Source organism: Triticum dicoccoides, chromosome 2B, assembly GCF_002162155.2.
Source record: "Triticum dicoccoides isolate Atlit2015 ecotype Zavitan chromosome 2B, WEW_v2.0, whole genome shotgun sequence".
Lineage (NCBI taxonomy): Eukaryota > Viridiplantae > Streptophyta > Magnoliopsida > Poales > Poaceae > Triticum > Triticum dicoccoides.
The window spans coordinates 358,941,210-358,949,911 of record NC_041383.1 but is presented as its reverse complement, the minus strand read 5'-3'; positions in this window follow the sequence as shown (position 1 = coordinate 358,949,911).

Here is an 8,702-nt window from a genome sequence, read left to right as displayed (position 1 = left end):
TTTCTTAGTACTCTATTAAGCGTGAATTTGAATACAATATTGAAAAATCTGAACCTACTCGATTTAGAGCTAAATGTGCACAAAAAGGGTGTACATGGAGAATACATGTGGGTACAATTGATGACGGTGTCACTATGGAGGTATGTATATATGTTATGCTACTTGAATTGATGTATTACATCAAAATGAATTAGTACTGATTGATATATGATTTGTATATGTAGGTGAAAATCCATGATGAAGAACATAATTGTCACAGCACAAGAAAAAGTGATAACCCGAAGGCTGCTTCAAACTCTTGGATATGTTCCAAGGTGATTGATTGGGTAAAAGAAGATCCTAGTGTGATGTTAATGGAGCTACGAAGGAGGCTGCATGACAAGTACAAGATTTGGATCCGTTACGACAAAGTTTACCGTGGAAGAGATCTAGCATCAAAGAGGCTATTTGGCAATTGGGATGATTCATTTGATAAGTTATATGCTTGGAAAGCTGGAGTTGAAAAGAGATCTCCAGGAAGCATTGTGGCCATTGATCACATGGAGTACAAAGGAAAAAATAGGTTTGTGAAGATGTTTGTTGGATTCAAGCCTTTGTGTGATGGATTTTTGGCTGGTTGTCGGCCTTACTTGGCAATTGATAGTACTCATTTGACGGGAAAGTATAGAGGTCAGCTAGCAACTGCTTGTGCTGTTGATGGGTACAATTGGCTGTACCCTGTTGCTTATGGAATTATTGACTCTGAAACAACAGAAAGTTGGGTTTGGTTCATGGAGAAGCTTCATCAAGCCATTGGCTGTCCACTTGGACTTGCAATCTGTTCTGATGCAGGAAAAGGGATTGATACTGCAATTGAAGAGGTATATATGTATGCTGAACATAGGGAATGCATGCGCGATTTGGTTGTCAACTTCAAGAAAAAGTTTCATGGTAAAGTATTTGATTACCATGTGTGGCCAGCAGCTTATTCATGGACTCCATAAGCTTTTGAAGCCCACATGGCAGCCGTACATGAGAAAAAACCCAAAGCAATAGAGTGCTTGACAAGATACCATAGTAAGCTTTGGTCTAGAAGCAAATTTACCACTTCCTCAAAGGTGGATTATGTGACAAATAATTTGGCTGAGTGCTTCAACATTTGGATCCACAAGCACAAGGGTATGATGTATTTTCAATTGGTGGACAAAATCAGAAGGAAGATAGTGGTGAAAATGTAGAAGAGGAGGAGGATTGCTAAAAAATTGGAAGGCCACTGTATACTACCTAGTGTCATGAAGGAGTTGAATGCAAAGAGTAGAGGGCTGGACATAAAGTATGAGAGGATTGACCACATGAAAGCAGAGGTGAGTGAGGGCGGTGAAGATGGCAAGCGACATGTTGTGGATCTAGATATGAGGACATGCACATGTAGAGAATTCCAAGTATCAGGAAAGCCTTGCAAGCATGCCATTTCCTTCATCACCGGAATTAGGGGGGTCACTATAGAAGACTTTGTTGATGAGTACTATAGTGTTGCAAAGTTCGCAGCAGCATATACTCCTGTAATGCCGAGCCTTACTAATGCGTCTCAATGGCCAAAGAAAACCCATGATTTCTTTTTGCACCCTCCAATCCTTTGAAGGGCTCCGGGGAGGCCAAAGGTAGAGAGGCACAAGAGTGGTGCTGAGCATAGCAAGAGCAAGAGAAGAAAAGGACAACATCAATGCCCAATCCGCAAATACTATGGTCATAGATGGCAAGGTTGCAAAAATGCCGATCCATATGCAAAATAAGCGTATGTTGATGTCGCAAAAGAAAGAAGGTAAAAATGTAGTTTTGCTAACAATTATCATGTATATAGCAATACTAATGTTCTTTTGCTCATGTAGGAAAAAAAGAAACAAATCCAAAGCTGTAGCAAGGAGTGGTGACACTAATATTCAAGCAATTGAAGGTACTCAACCATCACTACCTCTTCCATGTCCAACTAGCAGCAACCCAAGTGAAGTAGATGTGGTGAAGTCAACATCATCAAAGACTACACCATCTAAATCTGTGAGGTAAATGAAACTGTATTTTCAAGGTTAAATTGTACTTCTTTTTTGCAATCTTATCATCTACTTTAATATGAGTTGTTAATTTAGGTCAAAAACCGGTTCGAACCAAATTGAGAGCACCTCAATCGAAATTGTGTCAACACCAAAGCGACACAATGACAAGTCGAAGGCAAAGATGACCCCAGTTACAACGGACATCCCCGCAATGGCTACTCAAAGCAAGAAAAGACAACCAAACAACCCTGCTATGGCCTCTCGTAGCAAGAAAAAGATGAAAGTCTGAATTTGTTTCTTTCTATCACATTTGTGGACTTGTTTTCTTGCATTGGACATTGTTCTTTCTTTTGTGCACTTCAATTTCATGTACTGGACTTTGATTACCATGTCTATTTGGAGACCTAGTGCTAGTTGAGGGCCTATATATTGAGTACCTCTTTTGTGCACTTCAATTTCTTGTACTGGACTACGGAAATATATTGTTGGCATGCTTATAATTGTTTGATTCTCAAATTACAAGGAAGGTGATGTTAGTTCTTTTAAGACAAATATGCTATTGTCATGCAAGCTAGCTCCAGCAAGGTGCTACCTTTTATCATTGTTATGTGTTATGGTGAAAATATTATATTGTTTTCATGAACTTGTTTGATCTAGAAATTAGAAGCAAGGTCTTGTAAATTTTTCAATAAAAATATGTAATCTCAATATGTAGCGCATGTTTACAAGTAATTGTTTGCAAGGTTGCTTATTTTCCATTGAGGGCAAAATTGTCATTGTGCATACTTTAACAGAAGTGCTTCCCACCTACTTAACGGCTGATGCAAATAAGCAATGAAACGAGCTTGTAAGCGGTACAAAAGAAACGTTGGTTTGTTTGATGGCAAATGAGCAATAGTCGAGCTTGTCAATGGTAAATAAGCAATTGTCTCTAAAAATATAGCCTCAAGTAAAGTTACCGATAGATGAAGACGAAAAAGGGGATGCCTTCCAGGGCATCCCCAAGCTTATGCTCTTAGTTGTCCTTGAATATTATCTTGAGGTGCCTTGGGCATCCCCAATCTTAGGCTCTTCCAGTCCTTATAGCATAGTCCATCAAATCCTTACCCAAAACTTGAAAACTTCACAACACAAAACTCAACAGAAAATCTTATGAGATTCGTTAGTATAAGAAAATAAATCACCACTTTATGGTACTATTGTGAACTCATTATTTATTTATATTGGTGTAATATATACTGTATTCCAACTTCTCCATGGTTCATACCCCCCGATACTAACCATAGATTCATTAAAATAAGCAAACAACACAAAGAAAATAGAATCTGTCAAAAATATAACAGTTTGTAGAAATCAGAGAACTTCAAATACTTATGTAACTCCAAAAATTCTGAACAATTAAGATAACCTGGGAAATTTGTATATCAATCTTATGTAAAAAATACAGATCAAAATAATGCTTCTTGCGAATTATGAAAATTATTTTGCTGGGCGCAAAAGTTTCTGTTTTTCAGCAAGATCAAATCAACTATCACTGTAAGCCATCCCAAAGGTCTTACTTGGCACAAACACTAATTAAAACAGAAAACACATCTAACTAGAGGCTAGATGAATTATTTATTGAAAACATAACCAAAAAAGAAAGAACAAAAATAAAATTGGGTTGCCTCCCAACAAGCGCTATTGTTTAACGCCCTTAGCTAGGCATAAAACATAGATGTAGGTATTGTCATCTTTGGTATGCAATCCATAAGTAGGTCTCATAATAGATTCATATGGCAACGTAATTTTCTTCCTAGGAAAGTGTTCCATGCCCTTCCTTAACGAAAATTGAAATCTAATGTTTTCTTCTTTCATTTCAATGATTGCACCAATCGTTCTAAGGAAAGGTCTACCAAGAATAATAGGACATGTAGGATTGCAATCTATATCAAGAACGATGAAATCTACGGGCACATAATTCCTATTTTCAATAATAATAACATCATTAATCCTTCCCATAGGTTTCTTAATAGTGGAATCCGCAAGATGCAAATTTAAAGAACAATCATCAAATTCACGGAAACCTAACACATCACATAAAGCTTTTGGAATTGTGGAAACGCTAGCACCCAAATCACACAAAGCATGGCACTCATAATCTTTAATCTTAATCTTAATAGTAGGTTCCCACTCATCATAAAGTTTTCTAGGGATAGAAACTTCCAATTCAAGCTTTTCTTCAAAAGATTTCATCATAACATCAACAATATGTTTAGTAAAAGCTTTATTTTGATTATAAGAATGAGGATAATTCAACATGGATTGGAACAAAGAAATACAATCTATTAAAGAACAATTATCATAATTAAATTCCTTGAAATCCAAAATAGTGGGTTCATTGCTACTTAAAGTTTTGTCCTCTCCAATCCCACTTTTAACAATGTTTGCATCAAGATCTATAAAATTTGAATCATTGGGACGCCTTTTAACTAAATTTGACTCATATCCAGTCCCATCTTTATCAAGATTTATATTGGAATACAAATATTAAATAGGAGTCACATCAATCACTTGATCTTCATCATTATTTTCACAAAACTAGAAGAACACGCTTTTACAAACCAATCTCGTTTAGTAGGCATCTTAGCGGTTCTTTCTTTACACTCATCAATGGAAATTCTTGTAGCTTTTAGAGACTCATTAATATCATGCTTGGGTGGAATATATCTAATTTTGAAAGAATCGGTCTTAAGAGAAATTCTATCCATGTTCCTAGCCAAATCATCAATCTTAAGCAATCTTTCTTCAACCAAAGCATGGAAACTGTTTTGCGAAATCATAAATTCTTTAACACTATTATCAAAATCATAGGACATATTATTATAATTTCCATAAGAACTATTGTAGGAATTACCATAATTATTAGTGGAATTACTAGGACATGGCCTAGGATTAAAATTGCCTCTATACGCATTGTTACCAAAATTGTTCTTACCAACAGAATTCACATCCATAGATTCATTATTATTCTCAATCAAAGTAGACAAAGGAATATCATTAGGATCAATATGAGCACTCTTGCTAGCAAATAATTTCATAAGTTCATCCATCTTTCCACTCAAAACATTATTCTGTCAATTGCATGCACTTTTTTACTAGTAGAAGATCTTTTGGTGTGTCATTTAGAATAATTAAACATAATATTATCTAGGAGTTTAGTAGCTTCTCCTAAATTAATTTCCATAAAAGTACCTCCCACGGCTGAATCTAAAAGATTTCTAGAAGCAAAATTTAGTCCGGCATATTTTTTTTGTATGATCATCCACAAATTTGAACCATGAGTGGGGCGATTTCGTATCATCAATTTCATCCTCTCCCAAGATTGTGCAACATGTTCATGATCAAGTTGCTTAAAATTCGTAATATTGTTCCTAAGGGAGATGATCTTAGCGGGAGGAAAATACTTGGAAATAAAAGCATCTTTACACTTATTCCATGAGTTAATACTATTTTTAGGAAAAGATGAAAACCAAGTTTTAGCACGATCTCTAAGTGAAAACGGAAATAGCTTCAATTTAACAATATCATTATCCACATCTTTCTTCTTTTGCATATCACACAACTCAACAAAACTATTTAGATGGGATGCGACATCTTCACTAGGAAGGCCAGAATTTTTTTCTTTTATCACAAGATTCAGCAAAGCAGCATTAATTTCATAAGATTCCGTACTAGTGGCGGGAGCAATTGGAGTACTAATAAAATCATTATTATTAGTATTGGAAAAGTCACACAATTTGGTATTCTCTTGAGTCATTGTGACAAAGCAAGTAATCTAACACACAAGCAAACAAAAAGCTAACGAGAAGACGAATGGAAGAAGGGCGAAAGAAAAAGGTAAATATTTCGAAAATTGTTTTAGCAGTGGGGGAGAGGAAAACGAGAGGCAAATGGCGAATAATGTAATGCAAGAGATAAGAGTTTTATGATGGGTACTTGGTATGTCTTGACTTTGTGTAGATCTCCGTGGCAATGGCGCCAGAAATTCTTCCTGCTACTTCTTGAGCTTGCGTTGTTTTTTCCCTTGAAGAGGAAAGGGTGATGCAGCAAAGTAGAGATAAGTATTTCCCACAGTTTGAGAACCAAGGTACTATCGATGCAACAAACCCTAGGTCCGTTTCCCAGACCGTGCTAGTGCAGATAAGGAAGATCAAGACGATCCAGAGAAGCAAGATACAGCGAAGGGAAGAACCTCCCTCGCCGGGTAGGCAAGCCTGGTGAGGTTGGGTTTGCCCCGGAAGAATATTCCCAGATCGTCCCGGCAGGCCCTGCCGGGGCTTGCGAAGTCTAGCCACTCCACCGCTCCACCTCACGAGCCACGCAAACACATATCAGTGCGGTGTCAAACCCCAATATGACTAAGAGGCTGCTTTTTGCCACATGGTAGTCACTTCCTATAGCAAACACCTCCATATGACACCCGTCATGAGACGTGTCAAGCAAGCAGGCGCGGAGCTGGCAAAATAGCCCGGCAAGGGCTGCCAGGCACACTGTGATGTGACACTAATGGACGCATTTAATGCACCCCTGTTAGCCTGCAGAGTTTGGTATGATAGCACTGCTTGCTATCTAATCAGTATGTAAAGACTAATTTTCCACTATGGTGACCCCTTAACCTATAAAAGGAGGCCCATGGCAACCGTACAAATGGTTCGCGAGGTTGGCAAGCATGACCCCTCACATATCCATACGTACGTAGCCACTTCGCCTCGAGGCAACCCTGCCGGGCAAGTGTGCTGTGCCCACCACCACCTTTTCCACCATCAATCCACCAAAGTAGGAGTAGGGTTTTACGCCTCGCGGTGGCCTGAACCTAGGTAAAAACCGCCCGTGTGATCTCCGTCGTGCTACGATACACTTCTCTGCTCTTTGTGCAACGTGTCCATCCCCCTGCCGAACCAAAAGGGGCTCGTAGCCCCATAGGTGGTCGTGGTTCCCCACGGCATCTTTGGCACGCCAGGTAGGGGGATCACTTGCGTAAACTTGAGAGCGTTGGTAGTGCGTCAACTTCATCGCCATATTCATCATTGATGATGTCATCAACTATGGTACCTAAGAAGAAGCCCGGAGCTGCGAATCACCCATCCATCTCAAGGGCTCCGCCGCCCATGGCCACCAACATGACAGGAGATGCAGGGACGTGCGGGGAAGTGGATTCTACGGGAGATGTGGTCGGCATAGGCGCTGCTGGCACCACCACTCCCGTGGTTGAAGCAGAAGCAGGATGCACCGGGGAAAGACAACATAAGCAACATCCCAGTGGCCACGCTCCTCGAGGTACGGATGGGGGGAATATTTTTGTACACCCCCTCTCCTCACCAAAGGTCACAGTCGCAGTGGTGGCGCACGTTCCGGGGAGAATAACAACCCTCCGTCCGCTCCTGCCGCGAGCGCGGCCGCAGGACACACGCCACCCCCGGAACAGGCAGACCCAGCCACTATGCCCAATGGAGTTACTGGCCCTCAAGCCCCTCCATCGCGTCACCATGCCATCCAAGCAGCTGGTTCGCAATAGCGAGGGCATGGTGCAGTCGCCACCGGCACCATCAGGAGCCGAGCGACACTGCGGTCTACGTCATCATCACCTATTCCAAGCACTGCCTCAGAGGCCATGGTGTGGGCCCAGCTACTATTGAGATTTGCGCCGGCAGCCGATCAGATGGATGAGTGGCGTGCCACCATCAAAAATCTGATTGGTTTCGCTGAGGCGGGAGGACCACAACGAGCTGGCTAGCCATAGCCTCCCCAAGCAAAGGCAATGGCTCGTGCAGCTGGCCGCACGGAGGGGGCTGCCCCCACGGTGCAGTCCCCACCTAGGCAAGCACTACGGGAGCCACGTAAGCAAGAGCATGACGATGTCTCGATGGCCTCCTCCGACCCTCGAGCATGTCGAGACCAATGGCGAGCCCCTGAGGACAGGCAGAGGGAAGGCGCGCACGCCATCGTCGAGCGACGCCGCGACAACCACTATCAACATAATGGGTGTGACGGCCCCGATGTCGACAAGCCTGCGCTCGGAGATGGCGGGTGCCTACCTTTCGAAGTCGGATGCCGTGCCTTCACCCATGAGCTGCGGCAAGTCCGTTGGCCGTCCGCTCGCACGTTCAAGCCAGAGATACAAGAGAAGTATGATGGGAGGCTAAACCCGGCAGAGTTCTTGAGCATCTACACTATAAAATCAAATGTATTGGCAAACTACTTCCCTTTGGCACTCAAGTCAAATGTAAGGTCTTGGCTAATGCACCTGCCGAAGAATTCTATTGCGACCTGGGCAGACCTGTGCCATGAGTTCATTGGCGCCTTCACGGGTGGCCATCAAGAACCAGGACAACCAAGTGACTTGCAGGTTCTCTAGAAGAAAGAAGGAGAGACTCTGCGGAAGTACTTGCAAAGATTCAGCAGAGTCCACAGAAATATTCCAGATATCCACCCAGCAACTGTGATAGCTGCCTACCAATCCAATGTGCGCAACCACAGGATACATTCCAAGATGAATGTTCGGTTGCCCAAGACTGTGAAGGAGTTGTATACCTTGGTGGACAAGTGTGCTCGAGTGGAAGAGGGGAGGAAGTTCCCTGGAGAGGAAGATTGCGTCGACATCGACACAAAGGATGACAACGAGTCCATCAG